The following is a 15,587-nucleotide window of genomic DNA, read 5'->3' as shown; positions in this document are numbered from 1 at the left end:
TTAGTGGCCCAACCCACTTTTCCTATTTTTGAACTGCAGTCCCCCAGTGACCAACTTGGCAAATTTTGGGGACTCGGGCATAAAAATTGTGAGACTGACAGCATTTTACACTTCCCCATTGTACCATTACCATAGTAAATAGGTGAAATGTTATTGGCTGTTTATTGGCTCCGCCCACTTTTTTCTAACTTGAAATAACAAATACCCAGTGACTAACTCTGGAAACTTTAACAACCCTGGAATTAATATTTAAATAATGGCAACAGTTTAAATATAAACCAATGAAATCTAATGGGTCGAAATGGATTTGCTGTTGGTGGCTCCTCCCACTTGTTCTAACCCTGAATACGTAGTCATCCAGTGACTGACTGTGCAAAGTTTGGGAACCCTGACATAAATAGTGTGAGAAAAGCAGAATTTTAAATTTAAACAAAAAAAATTCAATAGGTGAAGTCTGATTGGCTGTTGGTGGTTCCACCCACTTTTTAAAACCTAAAAATGCAGTCCCCTAGTCACCCTGGTGTTAATACTGTGAGAATGGCAGCAGGTTGAATTTCCCCATTGAAAATCAATAGTTAAAATATGATTGGCTATTGGTGGCTCCGCCCACTTTTTCTTACCTTGAACCACAGTTACCAGGCGTCTAACCATGCAAAGTTTGGGGACCCTGATGTTATTACTGTGAGAATGGCAGCAGGTTGGATTTCCACCAAGTCAATAGGTAAAATCTGATGCCCACTTTTGGGCATCCAACAATCATCATATTTTCATTCAGGCTGACCCCATGACCATGTGATTCAAGTTTGGGGAGTGTAGTCTCAAAGCTGTAAGATTGGCAGCAGTTTCAATTTCCCCATAAAAGTCAATGGGTAAAATTTGATTAGCTGTTGTTGGCCCCTCCCACTTTGCGGTTTAAAAAAAACAAAAAAAACTTGAATGCGTAGTCACCCAGTGACTGACTGTGCAAAGTTTGGGAACTCTGGCATCAAACCAATAAAAATCAATAGGTGAAATTTGATTGGCTGTTGGGGTCTGCCCACTTTTCAAATCTATAACTGCAGTCCCCTAGTGACCAAGTGTAAAAAGTTTGGGGACCCTGGTGTTATTACTGTGAGAATGGCAGCAGGTTGAATTTCCGCCAAATCAATAGGTAAAATCTGATTGGCTGTTCACAGCTCCGCCCACTTTTTGGCATCCAGGAATCATCATATTTTCATTCAGGCTGACCCCATGACTGTGTGATTCAAGTTTGGGGAGTGTAACCTCAAAGCTGTAAGATTGGCAGCAGTTTCAATTTCCCCATTAAAGTAAACAGGTGAAATTTGATTGGCTGTTGTTGGCCCCTCCCACTTTGGGTCATCCAATAAATGTCGCTGTTTCATTCAGGGTGACCCCATTATTATGTTATTCAAGTTTGGGGGGTGTAGCTTCAAAGCTGTAAGTGTGGCAGCAGTTTGAAAATCTTCCCTGTCAAAGTTAATGGGAAAATTGGGGTGTTCGGAGGGGCGCCACAAAAAGACGGGGGGCGGGATGACTTAGAAAAGCACAAGCAAAAGAAGTGTGGGGAGTTTGGGTGTTGTACCCCTAAAACTGTAGGAGGAGTAGTGTTTAGAAAATGAGGGGCGCTAAGAAGAAGAAGAAGAAGAAGAAGAAGCAGAAGAATAAGCCAAAGTTGAAGAACAGTATGTTGGGGTTTTCAACCCAACATAATTAAAAGTAAGTCTAAAGGCATTCTTTTTAAGTACTTACTGCATATCTAAATTCCCAGATCCCTGCTTGCTTCTCTGAGATATGGTGCAGGCAGCCTACAGCAGTGTGAAGACTCCAGTGACATCACTGAAATCTCTCTGTCCTTCCTGTAGGTGCCAGCGGCAGCCTTCCTATTCTCTGAGCATGTGTGTAACTTGATCCTGTCTCCTGTTCTGAGCTACACGTGCCCACCAGCCAATCAGAAGCGGATCTGGCAGAGGGGAGGGGGGGGAGGGAATGAAACACATGTGCAGTATGAAGCAAGGAGGGAAAGGAAGGGAGAATACCTTTTTAGAGATGGCTGCCTGTTCTAGAAAATGTGAAGTAAGTGTGACTGAGTAAATATTTGATTAGGTGAGCCAAAAGTGTGGCGTTTTTACTAAACAACAGGAGGACTATTGGGCAGTATGCTTTTTAAATTTTGACTTGCATTCTCCTTTAAGAAATCTATGCCTGATAGGCTGTGTGGCTGTGTGGCCAGTGCATATTAACTAATTCCTCGCCAGCCAGCCAACCAACAACCCAACCAAATCCTAACACTTACAGCCTGAATCTGAGGTGTGAACCATGCAGGGGGCCAGTAAATCTCAGTACTGATACCATTTAAAGCTTACACAAAGGTAAGCCATCAAAGCAGCCAGACAGGTGGGGGGCCACACAGAGGGGAGGCTGTGGGTGGATGCAGCCCATGGGCCACCAGTTGGACAGCACTGAACTACTGGATGCTGAACTGGGTGTGTAGAGAATTGCTCCATGCTATCTGGCACATTTTCCTTCCACACTTTTTCCAATCTGCACTTTGCCAATATTTTAAACAGCCCCATATGGTTTTCAAAATCTGTTTTGCCAATTCACACTATTGGCAGTTTCTGTCAGCAGCAGATAAAAATCTGTGGTGCTATTATTACTTATTAATAATAGTAGTAATAATAGTAGTACAATAATACAGAATGTGGATAATTTTCCATAATTTGGGTATCCATACCTTAGGGGGCACATTCATTAAAGTACGATTGAATCCGAATATAAAAAAATCATATTTTTCCAATTTTTCATACTGTGCATATTTTTTGCGTCTTTTTCGTTCCTTGCGATAATTTGCGCAACAATTAATGCGACAAAATTGTATTTGTCATGCCAAGTAGGAAAGTTTCGTAATTCATTCAAGCTTTGTTATCGTGACTTTCCTTGGTCCAGGTTGGAGCTGCAGAGTGCCATTGAGCCCTATGGGAGACTTTGCTTGGGCCGGGTTGGAGCTGCAGAGTGCCATTGAGCCCTATGGGAGACTTTGCTTGGGCCAGGTTGGAGCTGCAGAGTGCCATTGAGCCCTATGGGAGACTTTCCTTGGGCCGGGTTGGAGCTGCAGAGTGCCATTGAGCCCTATGGGAGACTTTCCTTGGGCCAGGTTGGAGCTGCAGAGTGCCATTGAGCCCTATGGGAGGCTTCAAAAAACATGCACTGAAGGTTCAAAGTCAGAAAGATTTTCCAACTGTCTACAATTGTTCGGATATGAAAATTTTGTGACTTTTGGATCGCCAATACGATATTATCGTGACTATTATGATATTTTCGTAACCATTTTCCTGACATTTTTGATCATCAGAAATTATCGTATCTAATCCGAATTTTACCCATTTCAGGATTCTAACTCGTACTTTGATGAATCTGCCACTAGGTCTTCTAAACAAAAACAAAAAAATCATTTGAACATTAAATAAACCAAATAGGGTTGTTTTGCCTCCAATAAAGATAAATTATATCTTAGTTGGGATCAGGTATAAGGTACTGTTTGTTATTACAGAGAAATAGGATTTTTTTTAAGTCTATGGTAGATGGCATTCCTGAAATTTAAAGCTTTCTGGATAAAAGGTTTTCTGATAACCAATCCCATACCTGTATTAGCAAAGGTGCAGCCTTAAGCAATATACAGATGGAAAACACATGATAACACATTTAAGAATAAGTAAAAGATTAATTATTACAATTTGTTAAGCACCCCCAGCATTAGCATTAGCAGCCACATGTTCTTAACCCTTACTCTCAATTATAATTAAATTCACTCCTAAAATAAAAAGCTGTGTGAAAATAAAAGTTACGTCAATCCCAATCTGACTGTCTGACAAGTTAAATGTCTTTGCTCATTCACTTTATGTATATTTACATACAGGTTGCACCTCTAAAGAATAAGTACCTGTGTTAGTGCCTGTAATTTCTTTTAGCTGGAAACACTGATAAGCATATACTTTTTACAAGCACATAGTAACATAGTATTTGAGATCAGCCTATTTGTTCTAGTAATATCTGTTAACTGATCCAAATGAAGCATAGCTCTGGAATAACTTGTATGTCAGAAGTACTGACTCCCTTATGCATCTGCACATTGCAATGCAGTGTTAGACACAATAGTAAAAGGAGGTATGTTTGTTAAGGCACAGTAACTAATAGCAACAGATAAGATGTTTGCTTTTAAACAGCTGACCAGTAAATGCCTCATGCTAAATGGTTGCTATGGGATACTGTACCAAGGCAAACTTTAAAGGAATAGTTCAGTGTAAAAATGAAACTGAGTAAATAGATAGACTGTGCAAAATAAAAAATGTTTTCAATATAGTTAGTTAGGCAAAAATGTAATCTATAAGGGCTGGCATGGGCAGGTGTCTAACATAAGAGCCAAAACTCTACTTCCTGCTACTTCACTTCAGCTCTACTTCTACTTCAGCTCTCAGCAGTCAGCAACCAATCAGTGAGTTGAATGGAGGGGGGGACATGGGACTTAACTATTCAGTTAGTTTGCATGTGTGTGCTCACAAACTAACTGAACAGTTATATCTCATGTGCCCCCCACCAAGGTCTCTGACTAACTAAGAGGTTAGAGAGCTGAAAGCAGGAAGTAGTGTTCTGGCCATTATGTTTGCATAGTCTATCTATTTTACCCATTATAATTTTTACAAGGAACTGTTCCTTTAATAGTATTACCCAAAGCCTATGTGTAGCTGCAATGGTCTCACCTAGTGAACTCCAATAAGCCCCTTTACAGGCCTGTTTAGATACCAGTGATAACTGCATTCTCATATCATATAGAAAAAGACACTTTCCCACCATGCCCACCTTGAAATCTGCTCATTACTGCTACTTGACATTTTCAGACTTTCCTCAGGATGGCGCCAGAACCTGTCAATTGCCACAAACAGCATTTTAATCACTTAAATAGAGACATAGTGATTTCAGTTTTCAGTATTACATTAAAGCGTGAAGACTATGTTTATATATATATATATATATATATATATATATATATATATATATATATATATATATATATATATTATATATTATTTTTACTATTATATTATAAAGGATATTTGTTATCCATTAAACAATCCAACCATAAAAAAATGCTTTTTACTACCCTTGCTGCAGATGCTTTCTACTGAAAAACTGCATGAAAAGTATTAAAAAAACTGGGCTCTGTCTGGTTTTGTAAAAAAAAAAGGTCTCATTAAGGGTTTTTACACATTGGCATTTCAGGCTGCGCTCCCCTGCGGCAGATCTCTCCTGCATTCCACTTCAGGGGAATGCAGGAAGAAATGCAGCCCGATTCATTGGGGTCCAGGCAAGTGCCAAACTCAGATGGAATGCATCAAGTTGCATCAGACACTTTACTTATGTATGTGTTACCTTAGTAGTGGGGTAATGGTGCACTTAGTACTAAGTCTGTTCCCTAAGCCTTCACTTTTATGTCATAAAGCCTGTGTTCCTGTACTCTGTGACACAATTACAGTGAATGTACTCCAAGCTCATGCAAAACATCTACAATCTGTATTTTTACATTTTCTATAACATATTTACTCCCTAAATCAGTTACAACTGTCTGAAAGCAACAGCACAGATGCTTCTTAGGGGATGGTGCCCTCTATAACCCCATGTCACAGCACTTACATTAAAAAGAACAGGTAAAGCTAAATGATTTTTTAAAAAGAACTCTTTCCCATATAAATTAATATTTAGTAAAACTCTGGAGCATGCTCAATAGGGTTTGAAGCTGTTCTTACAAATAAATGGCAGCGACTAAAAAAAGATTTTAGAAGTACAGGCATGGGACCCCTTATCCGGAAACCCCCAGAAAGTTCCGAATTATAGGAAGGTCGTTCCCCATAAACTCCATTTTAATGAAATAACTCAGATTTTTAAGAATGGTTTGCTTTTTCTCTGTAATAATAAAACAGTACCTTGTACTTGATCCCAACTAAGGTATAATTAATCCTTATTGGAGGCAAAACATTCCTATTGGATTTATTTAATGTTTAAATTATTTTTTAGTAGAAAGACCCCTTATCCGGAAAACCCCAGGTCCCAAGCATTCTGGATAACAGGTCCCATACCTGTATTGTGAAAAAAGTAGCTTTTTGTGGAGCACAATTTAAAAAAACAACACATTTCATGAAAGTAAATTAGCCTTTTAATTCATTAATGTGATTAGTGTTTCTTTTCTTTTAATATAAAATTCACCTTGGGAAAATTATGTGCCCTTTAAGAGACATAAATCTCCCAGCCACAAGGCATATAAAAGGGAAGGCAAAAATAATATCACATAAAGGGCTTATTTTAAAGGAACAAGTAGAAAAAAAAAAGTTATTTATAAATGGAGAATAGCAGGTCTTCTTGGCAAATTCATTTCAAGTTAAATTATCTTTAGAAAACAAGAAAAAATACAGAGAAACAGCAGCTGTTTCAAAGCAAATGAATATCTCCATGCAATATTTTACTGGGAATGTGTCAGAAACCATTTGCCGCTTTTAGCATCTTGCATTTTCTATGTGGCCTGTGGGAGAAAATGTTTTTGAAGATCTCAAGATTCATTGAACACTGACCATCTTACATATAGCTGAAGTTAAAAAATCCAATACCATTCTCCAAACCATGAGTGGCATTTGCCAAACACTATTTATCAGTACTGAAGTAGATTTAAAGATTTCAACAAACATCATCATTAAAAATCATATGAGTCTTGACATATGAGCAAACAATAAGTGCAATAGGAACATTTCTTTACCATTTGGAATACAAATTCAGCAATGTATTTTGCATTTTAGTAATAAAGTAATATTAAAAAAAAATTGATTTCTATTCATATTTAATTTTTGTGGAGGAGAAGGGCTCACATGTTGGCTACAATAGACAAAAATACAATACAATACAATACAAAACACTGATAAGTATGCTACATTTAACTTTGCACCCTGTTATTTCTGTACAGTAGAATAAATTAATACAAACAGGGGGTTATTAAGATAATAATAGATAAATACAAAGTATAACAATAAATACAAATAAATACAAGATACAGTTGCAATAAGTTAAGAGTCAAAGACACAAGAGGATGGAGGTCCCTGCCCGGTAGAGCTTACAATCTATATTTGAGTGCAAGACTTGAAGGATTAAGATATATATATATTTACACATATTAAAAAAAAAATAAAAAAAAATATATATATATACCAATACCCATTTTAAACTAACAATAGATCTTAAGATCCCAATATCCTTTGGTTGTTTTGATTGTATAAATACATTTATACAACTGTATAAAGGTAAGAAAAAATAGATAAAATATCGACACATACTAAGGGGCACATTTACAAAAGCACGAGTGGCCAAGCGTATTTTCGCAGATTTTTTCGGGCGTCCGCACGACTTTTTCATACGGCGCACAACTTTTTCGGACGTTTGCACGAAAAAATCGGAAAGGTTTTACAGCTGTTTACAATTGTTCGGTACGAAAATTTTGTGATGGTAATGGGTTTACAAATGAGATGTGGTGCATTATAAAGGGGGTTTAACTAGCAAAAGTAATTTGGGCAACTACCCACTTACTCCAGTAGGTGGGAAAATATCTAATATATATTATCTTGAACTTATTTTACATAATTTATTTTCTAGTCCAACACCTTTTTAACTAATAAATGTGATAATGAATTATGAAATTCTATCATTCTATCATTTATCTTGGCTGAGCAACTCACAAACTGGTACCACTATATCTGGGCTAACTATAAGTGAGGGCTAATCTGACCTTCAAAATAAGATGTTGTTACTAACCATATCTCTGTTTTAACACTTGCTTATCTCAGACAAAGCAGTGTAAAGTCAGCATGACTTGTTCTTGCAAAACTGCCTTACCCTAAACAAGTCGAACAGGTAATTGAAGCTAGTTCATGTTTGGTCCTTGCACAGTAGATATTTGTATTAAAAGTGTGTAAATAAGCAAGAGTCCTTTATGCCTGCGGATTATCTGTATACTAGAACCTAATTATCTATCGTGCATGGAACATAATTTTTTGTTTTTAAAACAATAGGCAAAAAGTGTAAAGGTGGATACACACCGAGGTCGCCAAGCGTGCGGATCTTCTCCCGATATCCCCACCTACGGGTGGGTGATATCGGGCAAACCTAGGCTAATTCGGTCATTTGGCCCTGGGGCTAAACGATCGAATTAGAATGACAGTCAGTTTGGGGACCGCATCAACGAGCCAATGCGGTACCCGATCCAACTAAATTTTTTAACCTGCCCGATCAATATCTGCCCGTTTTTAGGCAAGATGTCGGTCGGGCATATCTAAGGGACTGATATCGGCAGCTACAATCGGCCCGTGTATGGCCACCTTAAGTCCTATTCCTTGAACTTGTGTTGTGATTTGGGTAAACTGGCCCTTTAACTTGACTAAATTCTTTTACACAAACCTATAGGAATAATTAAAGGAAACCCAGATTCTACAAAAAATGTTTTTAAAATTCCAACAATTTCGCGTTCACGGAAATTAGGCTTGAACTTTTGTACGTGGTATATCTCTTGTTTCACTATGATATTTTACTATTTTGCACTCATTTTGTGCAGATCATGTTTAATGTGTTTATTATTTATGGTTCAGAGAGAGATTCCTGTGATCCTAAAATCTTAGTAAAAATGTGATCTGTTGATGTTTTAGAATGTGGATGTGGTATTAGAAGATCTGTTAATATTTACCCTTTTCAGGGCATTGGCCAGCTGAAGAATTGCCCAATTGAATGAAGTGTTGTTGGTCCATGAATGGGGCTGGCCAAATAAAAAAACTAAAAACCCTGTGCATGTGATATGTGAAAGACAAAAAAGAAATTAGACAGTATGAAAAAACAAAACCTGGCTACAATTATTTATCATTTATATAGCATACATTCTATCCATGCCTGAGCTTTTACATTTGTATTTGCTAATACTCTGAAGTGTGAATATCAATCAAATTGGTTTGTTATAAGGAAAAGCATGAATTGTAAAGAATGTTTTTTTGTATGATTGAACTGCTATCAGGATATTCATCCTGAATAACCAGTTGTTGGATCAATAAAGAGATGATTTTACAAAGGCTAATGGACTTCTCTTTTTTTGCCCTGCAAACAAACTGATTAAGAGTAAATAAAGCAAATAATCGGAGCCATCCCCATACAACAGCATTTCTGCTAATCAGTTCCCAGATAGCTGGGAAAATCACATTGTACTTTATCTTACATAGGGTTTATTGTTTGTGGTAGTGGGGTAGGGATTAGTGTGTGTATGTGTATTTCATGATTATTTTACAGCATTAAGGTGGCAACACATGGAAGTATTTAAGGCAATGGACCACAGGGAGATTAGATGTCTGCGGTTATGGCTAATCTTTCCACTGGAAATAAAGTGAATCACCACTGGGAAGACATACGCATCACTTTGTTTTCTAAAGTTGTGTGAAGTTTTCATGTGCAGTTAAATATTGGTTAAAGTTAAAGGAAACTTTGTGTGACTTCAGAAAATGAAGTAACGTATTTGCTTCTCAACAGCGATTTAAACACAAGATTTAACCATGGCTGATATCTAACTTCAGGCAACTAATCTCCCCATGGGCCATGGCCCTTAAACTGCCAAATTGGGTCCTTTAGAGTAATTTAGCAGCTTATCTGTCCATATATGGGGCCCTCTGAGGGGCCCACCAGACTGATATCTGGCTGTAAATTAGTCAGATTTCCATCAGGCAAGTTTCCTGTTGGACAGAGAACTGCATCGCCTTGTTGAGGCGGCCCTTGACCCAATGGCCGGTATCCCAGTCATTGTAATCCCCCTAATACAGCCCACTTTAGGTGGGCATATTGATGAAAGATCTGCTCATTTGGTGACCTTGCCAAACAAATGGATCTTTTAATGTATGGCCAGCTTTATTCAGGGGTATCAGTATCAATTACATGACACATACAGGGCCCGATTCACTAAAGTCCGAAATAAGGAGTGCTATTTATAGCATGCATTAAAAATCTTATCACTTCTTATTTTTCGCTCGATTCACTAAAAGGACACTTGTCATAATTAAGAATCAATGTTTTTGGCGTTATTTATCTTGCGACGACATATTTTCAAGCAATATATTACACAGCGCACAACACATTACGCAGCGTGCGATATTTTACGCAGAGCGCAATATATTACCCACGTAACCATTACTTTCTGAAGACTACCGTTCTGAAAATTTTGCACTCTGCGTAAAATATCGCGTGCTGCGTAATATGTTGTGTGCTGCGTAATATATTGCTTGAAAATATGTCGTTGCAAGATAAATAACGCGAAGAACATCGCTTCTTAATTATGACAAGTGTCCTTTTAGTGAATCGAGCGAAAAATAAGAAGTGATAAGATTTTTACCGCATGCTATAAATAGCACTCCTTATTTCGGACTTTAGTGAATCGGGCCCTCAGTTGTTTATTATATGGGTGCCATATTATTAACAGATCAACACCCTTAAGGAATGACTGACATAGATTAACATGTCAGGTAAATATGGCAATGCACGTTAAAATCTGCTCATTTGACAAGGTCGCCAAATAAGTGAATCTTCTCCCAATATGACCATCCAAGTTGGGGGATATCAGGTTGCATGGCCCTAGGACCAAACAAATGAATAACAATGATGGATATAGCAGCCGTCGGACCGAGGACTTGCATCAGCTCAAACCTGAAAATCAAACCTGTCGATCAACACCTGGCTTTTTTTCGGCCAGATATCTGTCAGGGAGGGCCATCAGGGTGCCATACATGGGTAGATAAGCTGCCAAATCGGCAGCTTAAATCTGCTTGTGTATGGCCACCTTAAACCTATTTAGTAGGTATGCAATAAATCAATAATTTTGGGATTCAACCTAAAAGCAAATCCACCACAAAAAGTTGGGTGAATCCTAATTTGCATATCCAAATTTGAAGACATTTTTTCTTATTTTGAGCACAAATTATGTTGTTCAATGCTTTAAATTCACATGATTTTATTTAATTTTAGATTCATTTAATCTGAACATTTTCAAATCCTGCATTGTATGGACAAAAACGGATATTGTCAACACAATGCCTAGGATGCACACACTTGAAATAAAAATAAAAATGATTACTCACTGATATGAAGTGAGTTCTAATGGTCAACCCTACCCTTTTTTTAAAAGACCTTCAAATCCAAAAAAACAACATAACTTTACTTAAAAATCAAATTAAAATCATCAGTATCAATGAAAGTATTTTCTCACTGACCCATATGTAAGTTGGCTAGACTTAGATCTTAGAAAGATCCCAGGGAGGCCTAAAAAGTCAATCTAATAAATGTACACTTTTCTATATCATTAGGGCCCCTAATATTGTATAAATATAATAATATATTGTAATTGTATGAAATAGACTCAAAACACAAAAGCAGTAAGCCATGATATTTAAGAAAGGGGCAAAATGTATGTAGCCAACCTCTATCATACATCTAATGTAGCAGATACAGTGGTATGTCAGATTATTACTGTTCCATTATTAAACAACACACAGGTCATTAAAGGAAATTTACAGAATATTTTGTTCGATTAGTATGATGTAAAAGTGCACTGTCCAACTAGAAGCCCAAGTTCTTGTGGGACTCACTTGCTAATTTTTATGCCCCTCAGTCCTTTCCAAGGACTCTGCATGTTTTAATAAAATTTGGGCTGCAAATGCATACCAGTCTGCTCATAGGTTACACATTACTGATGCAGAAAACAGCATTCTAAAACAATTTTTAATTGCTCTATATTTTGCATATTTTACTTCCTAATTCCTGTAGTCTAAAAACTATTGCTCTGTGAGGCTACAAGTTTATTGTTTATGTTTTATTACATGCCTTTCCATTTAGACTCCCTATTCTTCTATTCAAGCCGCTGCCTGGTTGCATGATAAAATTGGACCCTAGCAATAAGAGAGCTGCCAAACTAGAGAGTGGCTGAACAAAAGGCACTGTCTGCATTATGCTAAAAGTTCATTTCAAGGTGAACTACCCATTTAATGGCAATTTTAAATTAAACAAAATACTGTGATTATGCTACCAGACCCCTTACCCCACCATACAGTTCCATGTGTACAAGTTATAACGTACTGTACCTGAATTAGGACAAACACTGTGAAATGTATTTCCAGAAATCTTGTCTTCTCTTCTGAGAGCTGATCTTACATTTACATATAGCTGTGTGACTGGGTGTCATCATCAGAAGTGATACTATCAACTGCTAAGGAAACTACATTAGTACGATAACCACAAGCACAGAACTTTTATATTTTCTTAATGTACTTTACATACTTCAGATGCAAATGATAACAGTGTCTGTGTACTAACATAGAAGTTTTATTTTTTTCACAGTTTTGGCATTATGAGAAATATTTGTATTTTGTACATGTATTTTGTACAACTGCCAGTATAATCTTAATATTTGAGGTATATTGACACAATTTCAGTAATAGTTATTTGGATTTAAAAATATAGATTTGTTTACAAAGTAGAAAGAAATATGGTGCGCAGTTTATGTTCCTGGAAATTAACATTTGCCACCCCTGCTTTAGTGTTTAGCAGAGTTGGTATTCTCGTATTCAGCACCCCCCCTACTATGCTGCTAGCGGATTGATTCAATTGGCAATGGAGGGCACTACAACTTGGTGGATGCTATAAGGGACTGCTGGGAGGATCCAAAAAAGCCTTCTTTTGCCACCCATCATGGAGTAACTTTTCCAATGCTTTTAATGGACCACTGAAATGAGACTATCCAGGGAGACTGGGGCTTGCCAAGAAGACAGGGCTCTTGTTCCAACCCTATGCAGGCGCATCAGCTCTAAGTAAAGCTCTAAGTGCCTCAGTTGAGAGTGCTTTTGCCACAAAACTGTCCAACTGTCCATGATCTAGGGTACAGCCCTTGGAAATGCCCCAGTGTGTAATCACCCTTTGGAGGATACTGAGAGCTATAAGCTATGACCCCCTGGGATGAGTATAAAGAAATAGAGATGTAGCGAACTGTTCGCCGGCGAACTAATTCGCGCGAACATCGGGTGTTCGCAAGTCCGCAAATTCGCGAACTTTTCGTGATGTTCGCAATTTGGGTTCGCCGGCACCGAAAAAATCGCAAAACTTACGATAACGGTACGAATGCTCCGAAAAAGTCGCAAAACTTACGATAACGGTACGAATGCTCCGAAAAAGTCGCAAAACTTACGATAACGTTACGAAAGCTCCGAAAAAGTCGCAAAAATTACGATAACATTACGAAAGCTCCGAAAAAGTCGCAAAACTTACGATAACGGTACGAATGCTCCGAAAAAGTCGCAAAACTTACGATAACGGTACGAATGCTCCGAAAAAGTCGCAAAACTTACGATAACGTTACGAAAGATCCGAAAAAGTCGCAAAACTTACGATAACGGTACGAAAGCTCCGAAAAAGTCGCAAAACTTACGATAACTTTACGAAAGCGCCGGAAAATACGAAAAAGTCGCAAAATTACCGATCATTTCGAAAAACGGCGTGTGTCAATTTTTCAGAGGTTTTTGCCCTTGATCCCCCTCCTGCATGCCACTGTCCAGGTCGTGGCACCCTTTAAACAACTTTAAAATCACTTTTCTGGGCAGAAATGGGTTTTCTAGGTTTTAAAGTTCGCCTTCCCATTGAAGTCTATGGGGTTCGCAAAGTTCGCGAATATTCGCAATTTTCGGCGGAAGTTCGCGAACAGGTTCGCGAACTTTTTTTTTGAGGTTCGCTACATCCCTATAAAGAAACATGTGCCTGCTATTTGGGGGAAAAGTACTTTATGAAAGGTCCAGTAGTTACAATAGCAGAGCACTAGACTGAATGCTTTTTTTCCTTTTCTTGGGAAAAAAAATCCTAAAAACCACATATATAGAACTCTAAAAACTCTCTAGTTCAAATATAATTATAAATGCCTTTCTTCATGTCTCCATAATATTAATATATATATAAATTAAATATACATTATATTATGGAGAAAGAAACGTTTTTGGTCCTTTGCAGTTTGCGTGCTCTGTTGCATATATTATTTGTTAAAAAATTTAATTTTTTGCATGCCTGAACCCCTTTGCTAACAACAGTATATTTAGCCTTGTGATCCCATCATATTTGTTTAATAGGAAGTGATTATGTTAGTATACCAGCGCATATGGGAGTGATTTTAAGCCCAATTTGGTATCATTGTGAGCAATCAAGAAAAGCTTAGCTTTTTTCCAACTTTTTATTTGCTTGACATTTAGCTTCTTATCATTTCATCTCTGTGGTTAGCTATATGTAAGAGCCTTCTGCAATTAATTGCTAAACTGCTGTTCATTTCTGTTAAGTGCATTTGGAAAAATGGAAATGTCAGTTCTTATATAATATCCCTAAAAGGCCTGTTTCCAGCTGGGAAATGCATTTATAGGATTTGTTTTTGCCCTTTGTTGGAGAATTGAAAAAAAATGTTAAAAAGTAACGTATAACATGTGATTGTACATTTCTTTTAGAAAACAATATTCTTTATTTTAAATAATTGTTATTTCAGAACACAAGGAAACATTTTTTATTTGCAGTGTTATGTCCTTGCAGTAGGAGACAGGAAGCACTGGAAAAAAGAGCAAAAAAACCCACTTTTTTCACTGACAGGTTTATTTATTTTAGAAACAGAGAACAAGATAACAGTGTTTCATATCTTTTAAATAAAAGCAAAGGAAGTGAATAATAACTTTGTAGCCACATAGCAGCGTTGCCTAATAGTGATAGCACAAAGATGTATAACACATTTCAGAAAAACAAAATAAAGCAAGACACATAATTATAAAAACAAACTAGCTTTGATAAATTATAGCAGTGCACACTAAAGGAGAAATGCAATAAATGAGTTAATGGAAAAAAATATATAACTAAGATAAAATATTTGCATTCACAATATTTATATTGTTCCTTAGACAGTTATTTCATTGCAAATTCAATTCTATTAATCATATTTTTAAAGACCCGTTCAAAGGTGGCATTTTAATGCACACTATAAAAATGTGTTCCACTGGTGGCTTCACATTTTTTCGTTTAATAAAAAAATATTTTTTTCTTTTACGCATTTTACGCATTTTACGCATGGATTTCTGGGTGCCAATTAAGTGGTTATAACCCTACAGTCCTGGTGTTGCAGTCAGTAGCCTGTTAAGGTTCCTTCAGAACCTTATTTGCCCATGTATGAGGCCCTCTGGCAGGCTCCCCAACTGATATCTGGCTAAAAATCGTCCAGATGATTGAGAAGCTTAATGATATGGTCCCCTTCATTGCAATGCAATCGTTTGGTCTTATGGCCAATCAATTGCATTAGCATGATATTGCCCACCCACGGTTGGGGGGGAAAGAAGGGCTACCATTGCATAAATGAGGATAGATTGAATCTTATCACGTATGGCCAACTATTTATACAATTGTAGTCATTCAGTGGTAACTGCTTTAAGGGCTCTGGCACACGGGGGAGATTAGTCGCCCGC

Source organism: Xenopus tropicalis, chromosome 2, assembly GCF_000004195.4.
Source record: "Xenopus tropicalis strain Nigerian chromosome 2, UCB_Xtro_10.0, whole genome shotgun sequence".
Lineage (NCBI taxonomy): Eukaryota > Metazoa > Chordata > Amphibia > Anura > Pipidae > Xenopus > Xenopus tropicalis.
This window is presented reverse-complemented; position numbering follows the sequence as displayed.